At 47.5% G+C, this 21,826-nt stretch overlaps 1 long non-coding RNA gene across 1 annotated transcript; it reads right to left on the bottom strand.

Moving 5' to 3' along the window:
* Positions 1-15,511: 15,511 nt before the first annotated feature.
* LOC144946290 (uncharacterized) lies at positions 15,512-21,577 on the bottom strand. Its single transcript, XR_013639799.1, has 3 exons — positions 21,513-21,577; positions 19,753-19,824; positions 15,512-15,624 (listed from the first exon to the last, which is right to left on the bottom strand). It is a non-coding gene; the product is annotated as an uncharacterized LOC144946290 (long non-coding RNA).
* Positions 21,578-21,826: the final 249 nt, after the last annotated feature.

The raw sequence follows: 21,826 nt of genomic DNA, 5'->3' as shown, positions 1-21,826 counted from the left end.
GTGCAAAATAAGTTGAACATGCATGCATCGTCGAAGAAACTCCCAGCATGGAGGAAAACATCAAACATCATTTTTTGTGGCAGAGTGATGTCCACGTGCACGCAGTTCACGCAATTTTGAGTCTCGAAGCGCCACCATTCCTATGAGACTTTGTCAGCAGGAGTGCGATATCTTTATGATTATTAATAAGAATAGGAAGAAGAATAGGAACAAGCAGAGGAATAAGAAGAGGAAGAAACAAGAAGATAATGAAGATGAATAATAAAGCATGCGACCTCCTTTGCCAGTACCAAAATATGATAATCGGTTTTTCCCCTTTTTTTTGGTAACAAAACAGGTGTTAAGATGTTAAAACACCAAATGGATGCAGACGTGATTCCTCGTAAAAGGTTTCAGTTTGGTGTTTTAACATCTTAACACAGCTGTTTTGTTATTCTTGGTTCTTTCGGTAAAGTCACGTAGAAGGAAAATAAGAAAATAATAAAAAACATAAAACAATAAAATTCTCACGCAATCATCATCAGGTGTTTTTCACACCTGATGATGATTGCTTGTGTTGCAGTCGAAACGTCGTGAGAATTTTATTGTTTTATATTTGTATAATTTTATTATTTCCCTTCTGCGTGACTTTACCGAAAGAACCAATAATATGAATCCCTGCAGTCACGAAAGCTTTAAATACAAATTTAACCTGTTTTGTTGCCAGAAAAAAGGGAAAACACCTATTATCAGGAACAATACACATGTATATTTAAAATAACAATTCCCCGAAGGTGCTAAGGCAGTATTAACGATTCTGTTCGGTGAGTGGTTCGGGTTGCATATCTCCGATACTATTCGGGGTTCCCCCACCCCCTCCCTACCGCCTCCGCAATCCCTGAGCGCGCATGAAAGCCGCTATGTATTACGCTGTCTTGAGTACATCACCAGCTGCCAGAATTCCACTCCCGTCTCTTCTCCCCACCACCGCCACCACCACCACCGCCGCCGCTGCCACCGCGAGCCACATTCAGCCAATAAATGTGTGTGTGTGGTGGGTGGGTGGTGGGTGTGTGGTGGTGGGGGCGATGTCCCACCAAAGTGTGTATCCGCGCGTACAAACGGCCAGGGCCTATTCTCTGGCTCCGGGCCAGAAAGCTCATTTTCAGCCAGTCACCAACCGCTGATGTATGGAGCTATTTGTTCGGGTTTTTTTCTTTCTCGCCACCCTCCTTCCCCTCCTCCTCGTCTGCCGCACGGCGAAACGTGTGCTCCCGTCGAATGCGCCCGGTTGATCTACGGCTCAGATAATGACCGGCACACTCTCGCGCCGCGCGGACCGCCAGATAACGCCCACGGACGGTGCCTGCGGCTTTGTGTTTCACCGGGGGCTGGTTGGGACTTGGGGGATGGGGGAGGGTGGTTGGAATAACCGCGATGATTTATTTTCACGGGCCGTAAATATTTTTTTTTTGTTTAAACTTACCATCCGACAACAATTATGTCGCCGCGATAGCTTCGCGCCCTCGGTGGTACGCGTTGAATGGTAATGAAAAGATCGTATCGGAGAGTCCCGTCCAATGAAAGCCAAGCAAAACCCATCGCCCCGCGTTGTGTTCCGACCGCCCCCCCCCCCGCTCGCGTCTCGCCCGGAGGTTGAACGTGCGCAGAGCCGTGACCCCGTGACCTCCGTGACCTCCGCGACCCCGAGAGCGACGCGAATGAAGATGACACCGAGTCGGAGGCACCCCGCGCTACCGACACGGTGCGCTCGCCGGCACCGCTTGCAGCGCGCGTTCACTGTCCAGTGCGAGTGGACAACAATAGGCCGTACTTTTAGGGTTTTTCGGTAAAGTCACGTAGGGAAAAAAAAAAAATTCATACAAGTAATTTTAATAAAAATGTTTATTAAATAAAATTTTCTAAAAGTAATCTTTTTAATTTTTTTTTATTTTTTACCTACGTGACTTTCCCGAAAAAACCTACGAGTATGAATCCTTGCAGTCACGAAAGCTTCAAATCTAGAATCAATAGGCCGTGTTCATCCGTCGGGTACGCGTTCCTGGAAGGTGCGGCTTCGACGGCGGATGTCGAGAAGACGTCCGTCGAAGCGATGTTTCACCAAAAGGCCCCTCGAGTTACGCACTTTTAAATCTAAATGTAAAACTGGTGCCTGTAGAACTGCCTTTGTTTCTGTTCGATTTGTTGTCCTTCTGCCAGCGCCTCCGATTATCGTGGTCGGCGACGCACGGTGCGAAAGAAGTTCAACGTGCACTGCACACACGCAACATACCGAACGTAAATAATATATTGCATTCTGCGGTGCGTTTCTTGATGCACGACGCAAAGTGGTTCGTGTACAGGGTACGGCGGTGGTGGAGGCGAAGGCTGAGAGGCGACGGATAACGAGACAGGATGGGACGATGCCGTCAGCGACGTGAGTGTGTGATTGAGGTGACGCAATTCGGGTAGTGGCGATGTTCGAGATAAGGTGAGGACGTGTTTTCGAAACGACGTAAAATGAGGAGATGTTAATCGGGGTATTGCTGTAAATGTATATCCATGTACCTTGTTTATTGTTGTTGTTGTTATATTTCGGAGTATTTTCTCGGTTGTTTTGCCGGCCAGCGCAACATCGAATGGCTCGCAGTCAGAAGGTTGTGAGGTCAAATCTTGTTTGGAGGTGTGGATAAAAAATTGGTCCTAATTCGTGGAGAAATGAACGGCGGGTGTCCTATGGAAACACTCGCCCCTGCCATAGGAATGTGGAATTTCCACCTCGGGCTATTGCAGGGCTGTAAACATGAAATGAATGAGCACCAATGCTTCAATGCAGCTCATGTGAGCTGCATGAAATCGCTCGGACTGGTTTTAACTTTCTTATCGAGACATGGGACAAGGCGGATACTGATAATATGCTTTCTAATTATTGTAAACTTTTTGTCATCATCGTCATGATCAGCAGTAGCAGCAGCCATTCTAGATCCACTGCTGTATGATGGCCTTTCCCCTAGCCGTCACCAACTCTTGCGGTCTTAAGAAATACATCTTGGGCCTAATTATCGGAATCTCTCGTGAAATCTATATTTGAAGCCTCCAGAATAAATATATACAATCGATTGTCTTGGGGTCGATTCAGGAATTCTTTACGTTGCGAATAGGATTCTCGGATTTAGTTTCTCTCAGTTGAATGTTTTTGTTGTTGTTGTTAAACTAATTTTCCAGATCACAACCACAGCGGGCTTCTGTTGATACAACTGCACGTGGCCGACTTTGCCCAATGAATGATAAAGCAGGGTATGGAACAAAGACAAAGATCCCCCGTATAGCCTTCACAGGCCGTTGGGGCAAGTGCTGTTAGCGAGTAGCACCTATGAAAGGCCAGAACGGTACACGAGGGGGGGGGGGGGCAGCACCACACACAAACCGACACAAACAGGCACAAAGACAAACAAACACACACCGCAACATTGCGCATTGAGATCACGAGCACTCTCGTCAGATCCTGTATATAGTGATCATCAGCCGTGGTCCATCCACTGATGGTGGACGTCGTCTAGGAAGCGTTTCCATCCCTCGGCTGCCGCTCCGTTATTATTCTTGACCGCTCACCAATGTCCCGTCTATCCGAGACGCGGCCTTCCCAAAGCACCACTGGCCTTCCTCATCAGATTATTCCATTAACCGGCGCATCTTCTCTGATCCACGCGTTCCTCTGTCCGTCTCCCAGTCTAATTCCACAAGCACGCATTTCTCCACGCTTCTTTGCACGCTTAAAAAAAACTTTAGTTCCGTATTTTGTTGCTATTTGTTGTTGTTGAACATGTTGCATAAATCACGTCATTGCAGGTCGTGCATATATATATAAATTGTATCCGTGTTTGGTTCCCCCTCCAGGTAATTTTTCCTCCACTTAAACTTTCACGGGCACCCAACAAACGGTAGCCAAGCGAGAGGGCCGCCTGTTGATGGCGATTTGTAGCGCGACACGACGATCCGCAAACGTCTGCCACACGTGGTCAATCGCTCGACCACTCGGCCACGTGACCACTCGATTACTTAATCACTCGGCCACTTGACCAATAGATTACTCAGCCACTCGACCATTTAACCCCTCGACCGTGGCACCAGCTCTGTGTTCGGCACGAAGCAGTCAGAACCCCAAATCGGGAAACGGGGATCCTAAGCCCATTTTGCTTGCTCCCCCTAAATCCGTGGCGTGAACGGCCCGGACCATCTGTGGGATTACACAACGGCTCAATCCGTGTTTTTATGGAAAGGCAAAAAAAAACCAAAAAGGCAACCCACGTGTACACGTGTTACTGGATTAATTGCGATCTGGACGAAGCTTTTAATCTGGAATTAAAGTGCGTGCGTGCGTGTGTGTGGGCAGCGGCAGTGTAGCAGTTAGCGCGCTGCGTTACGATCCCCGGCGTGCCGAGTTCGATTCCCGCTCACGACCAACACCAGTGACGATTATCAGCATCGGTTCTGGGCCTCCCCTAGGTCGACTCAAACTTAAATTAGTCACTGGTTGCGGTGTGGAAAAATCACCACTAGGGAGACAAAGGTGACCGGGCGTGGTGCTGCCCACCCACCCCCTCGTGTGCCTTGCCGGCCTTCAAAGGTGCTCGCGAACAGCACCTGCCCCAACAGTCTGTTCAGGCTATACGGGGGATCTTTGTTTGTTGTTGATGCATCGGCCAATCATCTCGGTCAGTCGACCCACGGCACCTGCTGGGTCTCTCCCGTGACCTTCTGCCAGCGGGCGTTGGGCAGTTCGCGTCGCCTTAACATGCACGTAGCCTGGCACAAGCGCCGTGGTGACGAATTGCGGTTGTTGACAAAAAACACAACTACAACAACCAAGACGGCAACTCCAACAACAACCACAAAAACACCGAAGACAATAATTTCAACAACAAAGACAAGAACTACATGAACAGCTACAAAACGACCAAGACAACAACTTCAACAATAACCACAACAACAACAAAGACAACAAAAACCACGATAACAATGAAGACAACAACAACAAAGACAACAACAACCACGATAACAATGAAGACAACAACAACAACAACAAAGACAACAACAACCACGATAACAATGAAGACAACAACAACAACAACAAAGACAACAACAACCACGATAACAATGAAGACAACAACAACAAAGACAACAACAACCACGATAACAATGAAGACAACAAAGACAACAACAACAACAACAACAACAATGAAGACAACAACAACAACAGCGGCTCGATGGGGGCGATCCCACGAATCACGGCCACGTGTGATGGACAATGCGCAGGGCAAGCAGCTGCTCAATCTCGATTTGAAGCTTTCGTGACTGCAGGAATCCATCCTCTGTGGTTCTTTCGGCAAAGTCACGTGGGTAGAGAAATAAAATAAATCACGACGTTTCGGGCGCAACACGAGCGGTCATCCTCAGGCGGAAAAAAATATAAATATCCAGCAGTTCCATTGCTGGATATATGTATTTTATTTATTTTATTTTCTACCCACGTGACTTTACCGAAAGAACTAAAGAGTACGAGGTCGTCTGTGTGCACGGAACGCCTCTCGCCTCGCGTCAACGTCTCGGGGTGTCGCAGAGCTCGGCAACATTTCAATGGAGAAGGAGAATAAGAAGAGGAGGAGGAGGAGAGAGGAGGAAGGAGAGGAGAAGGAGACATGATTTCGTTTGTTTTTGTCTTTGACCGACAGAGTTGGAGAGCCGCGTCACACGCCGCGAAGCCACTTGAGCCACAGACACAGCGAGTACACAGCAGAGCGACAACAATAACAACAATCTGACTCTAGAACAACAACAACCTGACTCATACACAACAACAACATGAGTCATACACAACAACAACCTGACTCATACACAACAACAACAACCTGAGTCATACACAACAACAACAACCTGACTCATAAACAACAACAACAACAACCTGAGTCATACACAACAACAACAACCTGAGTCATACACAACAACAAGAACCTGAGTCATACACAACAACAACAACCTGACTCATAAACAACAACAACCTGAGTCATACACAACAACAACAATCTGACTCATAAACAACAACAACAACAACCTGAGTCATACACAACAACAACAACCTGAGTCATACACAACAACAACAACCTGACTCATAAACAACAACAACAACCTGAGTCATACACAACAACAACAACCTGAGTCATACACAACAACAACAACCTGAGTCATACACAACAACAACAACCTGAGTCATACACAACAAAAACAACCTGAGTCATACACAACAACAACAACCTGACTCATAAACAACAACAACAACCTGAGTCATACACAACAACAACAACCTGAGTCATACACAACAACAACAACCTGACTCATAAACAACAACAACAACCTGAGTCATACACAACAACAACAACCTGAGTCATACACAACAACAACAACTTGACTCATACACAACAACAACAACCTGACTCATACACAACAACAACAACCTGACTCATACACAACAACAACAACCTGACTCATAAACAACAACAACAACCTGACTCATACACAACAACAACAATCTGACTCATACACAACAACAACAACCTGACTCATAAACAACAACAACAACAACCTGACTCATACACAACAACAACAACCTGACTCATACACAACAACAACAACCTGACTCATGCACAACAACAACAACCTGACTCATGCACAACAACAACAACCTGACTCATACACAACAACAACAACCTGACTCATGCACAACAACAACAACCTGACTCATGCACAACAACAACAACCTGAGTCATACACAACAACAACAACCTGACTCATGCACAACAACAACAACAACAACCTGACTCATACACAACAACAACAACCTGACTCATACACAACAACAACAACCGGACTCATACACAACAACAACAACCTGACTCATACACAACAACAACAACCTGACTCATACACAACAACAACAACCGGACTCATACACAACAACAACAACCTGACTCATACACAACAACAACAACCTGACGCATACACAACAACAACAACCTGATGCATACACAACAACAACAACCGGACTCATACACAACAACAACAACCTGACTCATACACAACAACAACAACCGGACTCATACACAACAACAACAACCTGAGTCATACACAACAACAACAACCTGAGTCATACACAACAACAACAACTTGACTCATACACAACAACAACAACCTGACTCATACACAACAACAACAACTTGACTCATACACAACAACAACAACTTGACTCATACACAACAACAACATCCTGACTCATACACAACAACAACAACAACCTGACGCATACACAACAACAACCTGAGTCATACACAACAACAACATCCTGACTCATACACAACAACAACAACATCCTGACTCATACACAACAACAACCTGAGTCATACACAACAACAACAACCTGACTCATACACAACAACAACCTGACTCATACACAACAACAACAACCTGACTCATACACAACAATAACAACAACAACCTGACTCATACACAACAACAACCTGACTCATACACAACAACAACCTGACTCATACACAACAACAACCTGACTCATACACAACAACAACAACCTGACTCATACACAACAACAACAACCTGACTCATACACAACAACAACAACCTGATTCATACACAACAACAACAACCTGACTCATACACAACAACAACAACAACCTGACTCATGCACAACAACAACAACAACAACCTGACTCATACACAACAACCTGACTCATGCACAACAACAACAACCTGACTCATGCACAACAACAACCTGACTCATACACAACAACAACAACCTGACTCATGCACAACAACAACAACAACAACCTGACTCATACACAACAACAACAACCTGACTCATGCACAACAACAACAACCTGACTCATGCACAACAACAACAACAACAACAACAACAACATCCTGACTCATACACAACAACAACAACCTGACTCATGCACAACAACAACAACCTGACTCATGCACAACAACAACCTGACTCATGCACAACAACAACAACAACAACCTGACTCATACACAACAACAACAACCTGACTCATACACAACAACAACAACCTGACTCATGCACAACAACAACAACCTGACTCATGCACAACAACAACCTGAGTCATACACAACAACAACAACCTGACTCATAAACAACAACAACAACCTGATTCATACACAACAACAACAACCTGACGCATACACAACAACAACAACAACAACCTGACTCATGCACAACAACAACAACAACCTGACTCATACACAACAACAACAACCTGACTCATGCACAACAACAACAACCTGACTCATGCACAACAACAACCTGAGTCATACACAACAACAACAACAACCTGACTCATAAACAACAACAACAACAACCTGATTCATACACACCAAGAACAACCTGACGCATACACAACAACAACAACCTGACTCATACACAACAACAACAACAACCTGACTCATAAACAACAACAACAACAACAACAACCACAAGCTGACTCATACACAACAGGTGATGGAATACAAGGCGTTCATCCCTGCCCTCCCATCTTAGTAATTATTTCACAATCGGGTTTGTACATCTTGCCGTCACCAAGACATTCCATAGTGACCCATCATTCCCTGCCAGTTTTTTTTAATGAAATCAATTATCATTACGTCAAATTGTGTTTTCAGATTTACGTTTTTTGTTGTTGTTGTTGTTCAACGGCTGCCCGCAAAGGGGCAGCCAAAATATCCACCGCATTCGTCACCGGGGCCTTAGCTTGCCGACTCCTGGGGCATTTGGTACCCCGGGCACGGCAGAGGGGACGGGTCAGGGGTCAGATGGTCCTGACGACCCCGTCAATGCTGCTGCTGCTGCTGCCCCTTCGCGAGTCTCGAGTGGACACCCTGCGGGCAGCGGGAAATCACCGAGCTGCCCGCATACGAAGAGCAGCAGCGTGGAACGGGCGAACAAAATTGGGACGAGGAAAGTGGGGGGGCGAGAGAGAGAGAGAGGATTACATGTCCGCCACACACGCAGCTGATAGCGATTGACTCCAATTTCAATGTATTTCCATTTCGCCTTCCAGCATCAAGTGGAGATGAGCTGCACACACGCTCGCCAGTGAGTGAGTGCGAGTTTGTGTGTGGGCGAGTGTGTGTGTGTGCGAGTGTGTGTGCGATTGTGTGTGTGCGAGTGTGTTTGTGTGCGAGTGTGTGTGTGTGTGCGCGAGTGTGTGTTTGTGCGTGTGCAAGTGTGTGTGTGTGTGTGCGAGTGTGTGTTTGTGTGTGTGCGAGTTTGTGTGTGTGCGAGTGTATGCGAGTTTGTGTGTGCGTGTGTGTGCAATTGTGTGTGTGCGAGTGTGTGTGTGTGTGCGAGTGTGTGTGTGTGTGTGTGCGAGTTTGTGTGTGTGCGAGTGTGTGTGCGAGTGTGTGTGTGCGAGTGTGTGTGTGCGAGAGTGTGTGTGTGCGAGTGTGTGTGTGCGAGTGTGTGTGTGCGAGTGTGTGCTTGTGTGTGTGTGCGAGTGTGTGTGTATGTGCGAGTGTGTGTGTGTGCGAGTTTGTGTGTGTGCGAGTGTGTGTGTGTGCGAGTGTGTGTGTGTGCGAGTGTGAGTGTGTGTGCGAGTGTGAGTGTGCGAGTGTGTGTGTGCGAGTGTGTGTGTGCGAGTGTGTGTGTGCGAGAGTGTGTGTGTGCGAGTGTATGTGTGCGAGTGTGTGTGTGTGCGAGTGTGTGTGTGCTTGTGTGTGTGTGCGAGTGTGTGTGTGCGAGTGTGTGTGTGTGTGCGAGTTTGTGTGTGTGCGAGTGTGTGTGTGTGCGAGTTTGTGTGTGTGCGAGTGTATGTGTGTGCGATTGTGTGTGCGTGTGTGTGCGAGTTTGTGTGTGCGTGTGTGTGCAATTGTGTGTGTGGGAGTTTATGTGTGTGCGAGAGTGTGTGTGTGTGCGAGTGTGTGAGGTACTCGCTAACAGCACTTGCCCCTACAGTCTGTTAAGTCTATACAGGGGATCTTTGTCTTTGTGTATGCAGTGGGGAACGGTGGCACAGTGGTTAGCGCTACGCTGCGCTACGAACCCGGCCACCCGAGTTCGATTCCCGCTCACGGCCAACACCGGTGACGATTATCTGGACCGGCCCTGCGCTCAAAATGTCCCCTCCCCCAAATATATTGCTATAAAATAGATTTCTGTTTATGTGATTGTGGTTATGGTTGTACTTTATTGATCCCTAATCTCTGCCATTACATACAATGAAACAAGAAAAGGTAATAAAGAAAAAAACAGAGGAAAGTAATACAATACACTAGTAGACAATATTGTAAAAAATAAATAAAAAGTCCATCCTATGTCTTAGTGAATGTTTTAACATTTTAGGCAGGAAATGGCAGGAAATGGAAGGAAATTCGTTTTCAAATTTAGATTTTTTCTGGGGGGGGGGAGGGACCCCCAGCCCCCCTGGAAGATTTGGCCCTCCCCAATGTTGACTCCATGGCTACGGCCTTGTCTTAGACCCCCCCCTCACCACCCTCCTCTACGGCCCCCCCCCAATCCGGTTCAGCGTCGACTACAAGATCACACGTCACCGTGGTGCTAACCACCGTTGGCTACGTACGGCGCGAAAGAAGTTCAACATGCGTACAGTCCATACGGTATCCAATGTCCGGTCATCAATTTAAATCTGCCGCTCTTACTCTCTGGCCTGCGGCTTGCCCGAAGCACCAAAGACGATATCCTCTTCATTTTCATAACCACGCGGTCGTATTGACTACAATTCTACAACTCTGCACAATTACGTGTTTTTTTGTGTGTGTGTGTAAGATCGCCTAAATATAAATGCGTCGTAAAAACCCACCACCGCACGATACGGCCAATTAGTGAGGTTTGTCACGTAGACAAAATGTGCCAATTAGTGACCGGGTGTGTCGGAGAGTAAACCCACAACACTGAAAACATGTGGGGAGGACAGCAAGCGGTGTGCGCTCAGATGCACCTGAAGACGGAAGCTTGTGTTGCCTCCGAAACATCGTAATTTTCATTTTTTTTTTATTTTTTTATTAACTTTAATTTCATTTTTTACCTACGTGACTTTACCTGAAAGAACTAAGAGTATGCTCCGTCTGTGTGGCATAGAGTGTTTCCCCCTCGCACGCTTGGTTTTCCTGCGGCTGCTCGGCTTTCCCACCTGCGTGTGAACGCTCATCAATTGGCCGGTGATACCCCCAATATATATAGAGGACATGCAGAGCTTGGGAAATTGTTGGTAGCTCTGTGTTACTCAACGCGTGGCTGCTTCCTTCTCGCTTATCGTCAGTGGTTCCTCTTCCCCCTCCTCCTCCTCGCGCCCCTGAGTCTCTCTCTCTCTCTGTTTTAAACCACTATTGTTGTTGTTTTATCATGGGACCTCCTTTGCCAGTACCAAAATATACTAATAGGGTTTTTCCCCCTTTTTTTCTGGCAACAAAACGGACACCTTTTGCAAGGAATCATGCTTACATTAACCACAATACTTGCAGTCAAATACAAACAAAAAACAATACTATGATAATGTATGCATTGTCTTTGAAATTGATTGTTCCACACCAGAGACAGCTTTCTTTAGAGCCTAGTCTCATATGGTGTTCGACCAGATGACGCCAAAAGGCGCACAGTTCAAAGACAACGCACTGCCAGAGTAATGAGAGCTCGGGGTGAGCAGCTACACTATTGTTGTTGTTATTATTCAGTAGGTCAGTTGTCAGTTTAACACGTAGGCTTTCGCGACCAATGTTATTCATAATCAACGTTTTTGGGTTTAGATCGCGTTATTTATAAATGTGTCGTAACCCTCCACCACCCGACACGGCCAATCAGCAAAAATGTGTCACGTTGACAAAAGACAAATAGTTCACTGCTTTAGCCCACCGGTGTGTTGAAGCCACAACATTTACAATTTGAGTACGACGTTTCGCTGGTAATTGCATCCAGCATCATCGGGCAATTCGCCAGAATGGTGAGGCTCTGCTGTGTCTCCCGTTCTTATATAGAGCAGCAGCAGGGTGACGTCATCAGTTGTTGTGACGATGTCGCTAATGCACATGACGAGCAGAGAAGAAACGACGAAATGTGCATCGGACAACCTCCGGGCTTGTCGCTTGCCCATGGATCGTGATGATGATGATGACGACGACGCCGTCACTCGTTCTCCCCAAGACCGACGAGCAGTCGATAGGTGGCAGTGCAGGCCGCGACAATGAAACGCCACGATCAGACATCGTCTCGGGGGTCTTCTCATGTCTCTCGCACGGCTTTTGATGGAGCAACACACAACTGCGATTCTACGTTCAGGGCGGGCATGCCTAGACAACTGCGTGTCGAGCAGCGGAGTGTGTCACCGTCGTTGCGATGTCTCCCTCTTCGCGTTTTTGCGGCAGATTGCGGATAACTGATGCACAAATGGAAAGCAACAAGACAAAACACAATATCTCCAGCGTGCGACTGTGGGCATCCAGAACAGGCCGTGCGACGTAGAACGATGCGATGCCCTAAACCAGCCCAAGCGTGGCTCATGGAGGAATGGACAACTCAAGGCCTCCATGGCAACTCACTCAAACCTTGCCACAGCTGCCATAGCCATGAGCTTCACGTGGCAATACATCACCTTCACGTTTTCTGCGCCTATCATATGTTGTTACACGTGTGTGCCGTGTTGAGAATCGGGATCTGTGTTGAGACCCGAGGGAATCCGATGAGCTATGAAGCTCTTTTTCACAGATGTCCAGCAAGTAACGACGACAACAAAAGCAACGACAAGATATGATTGCCAAATAGAGAACAGGTAAGCAAGTCAGGAATAATAAATAAAAACATTTAAGAAAGTATGTACAGTACATATCAAAAATACATATCAACAATGCATTATCAACAATGCATTATCAACAATGCATTATCATAAATGCATAATCAACCATGCATATGAACACTACATTATCAACAACGCATTATCATCAATGCATTATAATCAACGTATTATCAACAATGCATGATGAACAATGCATTATCATCAATGCATGATCAACAATGCATTATCAACAATATATTATCCAAGAAAGTGCTCTTGAATAGTGTGGACATGTTTTGCAATTTTAGAAGACCTGCTTTAGCTCTTGGAATCATTGTGATCGTGAATGATAATAATACAACTTAATCGTTGGTTGAGAAAAAGGCCTAGTTTGGAATTGGTGCCCTTGGCAAAACATGGGGGGTATCTTGTTATAAAAGAGACATCTCAAAGGATCTGGTAACAAATTGAAATAAATCCGAAGGCAACACTGAAGGAATCTTCGTGTGTTGTCGTGGGAATTTAAGAATTGTTATTGCATCGCCCCGCCCCCCCACCTAGAGGAATTGAGTGTGTGTGTAAAGGGGTGTGCGTGTGTGAGCAAGTGTGTGTGTGTGTGTGCGTGTGTGTAAAGGTGTGTGCGTGCGTGAGCATGTGTGTGTGGGTGTGTGTGGATGAAGGTGTATGCGTGTGTGAGCATGTGTGTGTATGTGTGGGTGTGTGGGTGTATGTGAGTAAAGGTGTGTGCGTGTGTGAGCAAGTGTGTGTGTGTGTGCGTGTGTGTAAAGGTGTGTGCGTGCGTGAGCATGTGTGTGTGGGTGTCTGTGGATGAAGGTGTATGCGTGTGTGAGCATGTGTGTGTATGTGTGGGTGTGTGGGTGTATGTGAGTAAAGGTGTGTGCGTGTGTGAGCAAGTGTGTGTGTGTGTGCGTGTGTGTAAAGGTGTGTGCGTGCGTGAGCATGTGTGTGTGGGTGTGTGTGGATAAAGGTGTATGCGTGTGTGAGCATGTGTGTGTATGTGTGGGTGTGTGGGTGTATGTGAGTAAAGGTGTGTGCGTGTGTGAGCATGTGTGTGTGGGTGTGTGTGGGTAAAGGTGTATGCGTGTGTGAGCATGTGTGTGTATGTGTGGGTGTGGGTGTGTGGGTGTATGTGAGTAAAGGTGTGTGCGTGTGTGAGCATGTGTGTGTGGGTGTGTGTGGATAAAGGTGTATGCGTGTGTGAGCATGTGTGTGTATGTGTGGGTGTGTGAGTGCCCAGCCACCGCATGCCTAAACAGCTTTTGTTCGGCCGGATCGAGGGGGCTAAACGGGCGCGGCACGGGCTAGAGAAGAGATGGAGTGATGTGGTACAGGAGGACGTGGAGCTGAGTGGACTTGCCGATGACTGGTACCAGCGGTGTCAAGATCGGCCTCAGTGGAGGAGGCTCGTGAAGGACGCTACTGGGCAGTTGGAGGCAGTCGCCCTCCAACAACAACGGAGGGCGGAGGAGCGACGCTCACAACAACGAGCGGAGCGCCGGGTGGCTAAAGCACAGCAAGTTGGCACAGTAGGGGGCACAGGTGGTGCATCAGCCAGTCATCTCGGTCATCTCGGTCAGTCGACCCGTGGCACCTGGGTCTGCCCCGTGACCTCCTGCCAGCGGGCGTTCGACACTTCACGTGGCCTCAAGGTGCACATGGCCTGGCACAAGCGTCGTGGTGACGTCACCGCCACTTAGTGGCGAATGGCGGTTGTTGTTGTGTGTGAGTGTGTGTGGATAAAGGTGTATGCGTGTGTGAGCATGTGTGTGTATGTGTGGGTGTGTGTGTGTATGTGAGTAAAGGTGTGTGCGTGTGTGAGCATGTATGTGGGTGTGGGTGTGTGTGGATAAAGGTGTATGCGTGTGTGAGCATGTGTGTGTATGTGTGTGTGTGTGGGTGTATGTGAGTAAAGGTGTGTGCGTGCGTGAGCATGTGTGTGTATGTGTGTGGGTGTATGTGAGTAAAGGTGTGTGCGTGTGTGAGCATGTGTGTGTGTGTGTGTAAAGGTGTGTGCGTGTGTGAGCATGTGTGTGGGTGTGTGTGGAGTGGTAGTGTAGTGGTTAGCGCGCGGTGCTACAAACCCGGCGACCCAAGATCGATTCCCACTCGCGGCCAACACCAGTGACTATTATCTGAACCGGTCCTGGACCTCCCCTAGGTCGACTCAGCCTTAAATCGGTACCTGATGCGATGTGTAAATATCGCCACTCGGGAGACAAAGGCGGCCGGGCGTCGTGCCGGCCTTCATAGGTGTTCGCTAACGGCACTTGCCCCAACAGTCTGCTGAGGCTATACGGGGGATCTTTGTGTGTGCGTGCGTGTGTGAGTGAGTGCGTGCATGTGTGAGTGAGCGCGTATGTGAGTGAGGGCGTGTGTGAGTGCGTGTGTGGGTGCGTGAGTGAGTGCGTGTGTGCGTGTGTGTGTGAGCGCGTGTGTGAGTGAGAGCGTGTGTGAGTGCGTGTGTGAGAGTGCGTGTGTGTGAGTGCGTGTGTGAGTGCGTGTGTGTGAGAGTGCGTGCGTGTGCGCGTTCGTTCGTTTATTTACGGCCTCTGCTTGAGATCGTGAATATAGCTTCTAGGAAAAGAACGCTTCGAAAATGACACTGGAGCAGAACGTCGTAATGTAATTGAACACCTTTTTATTGAACGAGTGTCGACACTGCATTGTGCCTGTATCTGCATCCCCTTTGCACCGGCTTCGTGTTGAACTCCACATCAGTGCACAGCCCTTTGCCGAACCTAAGACCGATCGTCTGGGAGAAAAACAACAACAGAGAGGTGGCTCCGAGGTCAGAGGTCAGAACGCTGAGCTGGCAAACGCTGAGATCCTGGGTTCGAGTGATAGGAATCGGCCGCTGCTGTACACGGTGATGATTAAACGCAGTGAGTTGATGGTCTCATCCCGGTCACCAACAACTCGCATAGAGACTCATAGACTCACACAGAGACCCATAGACTCACATAGAGACTCATAGACTCACATAAAGACCCATAAACTCGCATAGAGACCCATAGACTCACCTAGAGACTTATAGACTCACATAAAGACCCATAGACCCACACAGAGACCCATAGACTCACATAGAGACTCATAGACTCACAAAGAGACCCATAAACTCGCATAGAGACCCATAGACTCACCTAGATACTCATAGACTCACATAAAGACCCATAGACCCACATAGAGACCCATATACTCACATAGAGACTCATAGACTCACATAGTGACCCATAGACTCACATAAAGACCCATAGACTCACACAAAGAAACACAGACTCATACAGAGACCCATAGACTCACATAGTGACCCATAGACTCACATAGAGACCCATAGACTCACATAGTGACCCATAGACTCACATAAAGACCCATAGACTCACATAGAGACCCATAGACTCACAGAGTGACCCATAGACTCACATAGAGACCCATAGACTCACATATAAACTCATAGACTCACATAGTGATCCATAGACTCACATAAAGACCCATAGACTCACATAGAAACCCATAGACTGACACTGAGACCCATAGACTCACATAGCGACTCATAGACTCACATAGAGACCCATAGACTCACCTAGAGACTCATCGACTAACATTGAGACCCATAGACTCACATGGATACCCATAGACTCACGTAAAGACCCACAGACTCACATAAAGACCCATAGACACACGTAGAGACTCATCGACTAACATTGAGACCCATAGATTCAGATAGTGACCTATAGACTCACACAGATACCCATAGTCTCACATAAAAACCCATAGACTCACATGGAGACCCATAGACTCACATAAAAACCCATAGAAACACATAAACTGAGTTGTGATCAACCAGCTTTTCAAGTGCAGTTGATGATCTCAACCTAGTCACAAAAAAAAAAAACCCGCTTCACATTTAATGTTGCTTCTGTTGCTTAAATGTGGCTACATCCGAGCGCCCTGAGAATGAACAAACTCAAGTCAATGTATATCGGGTTCTAGATTTGAAGCTTTCGTGACTGCAAGGATTCATATTCTTAGGTTTTTTCGGTAAAGTAACGTAGGTAAAAAATAAAAATTAATAAAACTAAAATAAAAATAAAATAAAAATTTCCTACGTGACTTTACCGAAAAAACCTAAGAATATGTATATCGGGTTGACCATCACGGGGCCGGGCGCGCTCGAAACAACGCGCGCAGGCAAGCGGCTTGTCCAGGCGGAGCCGAGCACGTTCCTGACGGCCAAAACCCAAACAAAACCCAAACAAAACCCAAACAAAACCCAAACAAAACCCAGAGGTACGGCGACATCACGCCACATCGGGGGCCCTCTCGTTCCCAGCGAGCGCGCGCCGGGTGACCCTAATTGGTCGGAGGGAGTGGGCACATTTGGATAATGACGGTGGCTCCCCGCAGCCTGACCAAACACGCAGACCCCGAGAGGTCCAGGCCGTGCTCGACAACGACGAAGAAGCGCTGACCGGCGCCTGGATGAAGATTGCGTCCACGCGAGAAGATTTGGAGGGGTATTCTTAGGTTTTTTTCGGTAAAGTCACGTAGGTAAAACATTAAAATTAATGAAAGTAATTTTTTATTTTATTTTACTTTTATTAGTTGTAATGTTTTACCTACGTGACTTTACCGAAAAAAACCTAAGAATATGAATCCTTGCAGTCACGAAAGCTTCAAATCTAGAATTAATGTTTGGAGGGGCCCAGCCCAGTGGTGGTGCAGCGGAGGTCAGGGGTCACCGAGGCCGAGACCTCCAGAGTTCAAATCCGCGATTCGCCTCCACCGCCACCACCCCCGAGGTCGCCACTCGTGATTTAGAGCGGGTTCACAGAGTGCAGCGGGGTAACGCGGCTCAGCCCCGTCACCTGCACGGAGACCCAGAGACTTGCATAGAGACCCAGAGACTTGCATAGAGGTCCATAGACTTGCATAGAGATCCAGAGACTTGCATCGAGACCTAGAGACTTGCATAGAGACCCAGAGACTTGCATAGAGACCCAGAGACTTGCATAGAGACCCAGAGACTTGCATAGAGACCCAGAGACTTGCATAGAGATACAGAGACTTGCATAGAGACCCAGAGACTTGCATAGAGATCCAGAGACTTGCATAGAGACCCAAAGACTTGCATAGAGACTCAGAGACTTGCATAGAAATCCATAGACTTACAAAGAGACCCAGACACTTGCATAGAGACCAAGAGACTTACATAGAGATCCATAGACTTGTATAGAGATCCATAGACTTGCATAGAGACCCATAGACTTACATAGAGACCCATAGACTTGCATAGAGACCCAGAGACTTGCATAGAGACCCATAGACTTACATAGAGACCCATAGACTTACATAGAGACCCAGAGACTTGCATAGAGACCCATAGACTTGCATAGAGATCCATAGACTTGCATAGAGACCCATAGACTTACATAGAGACCCATAGACTTACATAGAGACCCATAGACTTGCATAGAGACCCAGAGACTTGCATAGAGACCCAGAGACTTGCATAGAGATCCATAGACTTGCATAGAGACCCATTAATTTACATAGAGACGCATATACTTACACAAAGACTCATAGACTTACATAGAGACCCAGAGACTTGCATAGAGACCCATAGACTTACATAGAGACCAATAGACTTACACAGAAACCCATAGACTTAAATAAAGACCAATATATTTACACAGAGACGCATAGACTTACACAGAGACACATAGACTTGCACAGAGACTTACATAAAGACCCATAGATTTACACAGAGTCGCATAGACTTACACAGATAACCATAGACTTACACAGAGACGCATAGACCTACACAGAGACCCATAGACTTACATAGGGGAACCCATCGACTTACATACTGAGAACCATAGCCCTACATACGGAGACTCATAGACTTACATACGGACACCTGTAGACCCATCTACGTATAAACAGAGACCCATAGATTACATGGACATGTTTCCAAAGAGTGTTGATTGATTAAACAAAATACAACCCAGAAACGTTTAATCCACAGACCTGGACTCTATCGGAACGAATCTGAAACAGAAGACAATTTGCTCGTTTGAATCACTCAATTGTTTACGTGGGCTGAAGCCATCAACTCGCGACACCTGAAAATCCATTTCAATCAGGGCCGGGTGCAACCTCGGATCGAACTCAGGCGTTCTAACCAATGAGTGGGATACACTCCCCATTGTGTTCAGGATGCGCTGGGTCTGATGAAAACCGCTATAAGATGTCACGCCATTGTGTGGCTCCCGTCCATCACTCCCTCCCCTTCTCCCTCCTCCCCCCTATCCCCTTCTCCCACCCCCTCTCCCCTCCCCTTCCCCTCCACCCTCCCTCCCCCCTCTCCCCTTCTCCCTCCCTCTCCCCCTCACCCCTTCTCCCTCTCCCTCCCCCTCCTCCCTCCCCCACCACCCCCTCCTGCTCCTCACCCTTCTCCCTTCCCCTCCTACACCCTCCCCCACACTCCCTCCCCCTCTCCCCCTCTCCCCCCTATCCCCTTCTCCCTCCCCCCTCTTCCCTTCCCCCTCCTCCCTCCCCCACCACCCCCTCCTTCTCCTCACCCTTCTCCCTCCCCCTCCTCCACCCTCCCACACCACTCCCTCCCCCTCTCCCCGTCTCCCCCTCACCCCTTCTCCCTCCCCCTCCTCCCTCCCCCTCCACCCCCCTCCTGCTCCTCACCCTTCTCCCTCCCCCTCCTCCCTCCCCCACCACTCCCTCCCCCTCCTCCCTCCCCCACCACTCCATCCCCCTCTGCCCTCTCTCCTCCTCCCTCCCCCACCACCCCCTCCTTCTCCTCACCCTTCTCCCTCCCCCTCCTCCACCCTCCCCCACCACTCCCTCCCCCCTCTCCCCTTCTCACCGCGTCTCGGTGTAGGGAATCCGCCGCTCCAAGTCGCCACGGTATGCGCCGCTTTCGCGAGCCGACGATTCACTGGCGGAAGAAGGTAAGGAACAACAGGTTCCACGCTGCCCACCAGGGATTATTTGTCTGTCTGATTGTGTGTCGTGCATAAATAAATATATAATACAAACAGCTCTTTGATTGGTGGAGACCTACTGCTGGGTACGGAGAGGGGAGGAGCCTAAGGGAGGGGGGGGGTCAGCGGAGGGGCCTGAGGGAGGGGGGGTCAGGGGAGGGGCCTAAAGGAGGGGGGGTCAGGGGAGGGGCCTGAGGGAGGGGGGGGTAAGGGGAGGGGCCTAAGCAAGGGGGAGGGGCCGATAGTTAAGGAGGCTGGCTACCTGGCTGGCTGCCTGGCTACCTCAAGTCAATTTATCTTGTATTCAGGTAGGAACAACAGGTTCCACACTGCTCACCAGGGACTATTTGTCTGTCTGTCGTGCATATTTGTCTGTCGTGCACGAATGCGCTGTCCAACCAAGCTCCTACCTGCCCACTCCGAAGGAACGTGTTTTAACTCACTCTGTCTGTGGTTGTTGTTGTTGTTGTCGTATCCTCAAATCTTGTAACTTAATTTTAACCCACTTCCCAATGTGGTATCGACTGCGAACTTGGTATACGTATGTCATACTGATGACAATACTCTATTCTATCATAAAAATGAACAAACCATTTTAAACAATCTTTTTACACGCTTTCTATGAACTCACTCTCTCTGTTGTTTTTGTTGTATCCTCAAATCTTGTAACTCAATTTTAACCCACTTCCCAATGTGGTATCGACTGCAAATTTGGTATATTTATGTCATAGCGATGACAATTCTATATTCTACCATTCTTTTTTTTAACATTATCTTTGATGTTATGTTTCGGCTTGGGTCTAATTGTCCACGCTCAACTGACGTTGGCTGTTATTGGCCACGGCCCCTTACGTTGTGGCAAGCTTCCGCGCCACTTCCGAGAGTCGTGGAGTTCTGCCATTACTAGTACATTGCATAAAAGCGTGTTTTAAAGACACGATTTTTAAAAAATATTATGTTTGTAGACTTTGCGCGGAAAATAAATTCCTCGCGATATGTGGAAGCGGGCGAGTGTGCCATGTCGCACCGTGCTGCTTTACGACCCGCTCACGTTCGGTTCGTCCGCTTGGGTCCATCTCACATGTTCCTGGTTTTTATTTCCTATTATTTGCTATTGTTTAAAATCTATATATAGATCTAAAAAAAATTAACCCGTAAAAACAAAGTTTTTCACTATAAATCCTTTATGTGCGTGGCGGCTAGAGTTCTCTCGTCCTCTGGCTTGAGATGGCTGCCACCTATGGGTCAGATGATTGCCTTCCACCATTAAGCAATTGGTAATTAAATATAAAAAAAAATTCCTAAAAAGTGTAAAATTTTGGAATTTTTTTTAACGAAAATAAATTGTCACGCACAACGATTCTGTGTGCAAAATATCAGCTCGATTGGATCACGGGAAGTGGTTTAAAAAACGACCGAAAGATTTGCACGGTCGTAAGCGCGCAAGCAAGCAAGCAAGTGAACTTAATATAAAGGATTTAAAAAACATATATTCCTTCCATTCTCAATCCACTGCTGATTGAAGGCCTCCCCCGCACATTGTCGGTCGTTGAGGTTTTTCGTTTTGTTTTGAACATACTTCACCACGCTGGTCAGTGCACGTTTGGTGAAGGGGGAGACGGACAGGACTGCTTTTGCTCACTTGCCAAAGCTGTTAGCCCGGAGCCAGGAATCCAACTGGGACTGCTGGGTTCGTAGCGCTGCGCGATGACCCAGTTCCACCACTTCACTCCTAAAAAAATGAAAACGTTCCCACAAAATATCTAATTCACCATCGTAGCATCATGTTGTAATCATCTCAAAATCTGTCCGGTATTTGCTCTACATTGACCATTCTCTTCTACTCTTGCCCATGGCAATGCGGTGTAGGAGCTCGATTCCAACGTCGACTTGAGCTGCTGCTGGCCACGGTGAGAGGGCTTCAGCAGAGAGAGAGTTCGTGTCGTGTCGCTGAGC

Source organism: Lampetra fluviatilis, chromosome 40, assembly GCF_964198595.1.
Source record: "Lampetra fluviatilis chromosome 40, kcLamFluv1.1, whole genome shotgun sequence".
In the NCBI taxonomy this organism is placed as follows: domain Eukaryota; kingdom Metazoa; phylum Chordata; class Hyperoartia; order Petromyzontiformes; family Petromyzontidae; genus Lampetra; species Lampetra fluviatilis.
Note: the sequence above shows the minus strand (reverse complement) of the source record. Positions and strands in the feature narration are given on the sequence as shown.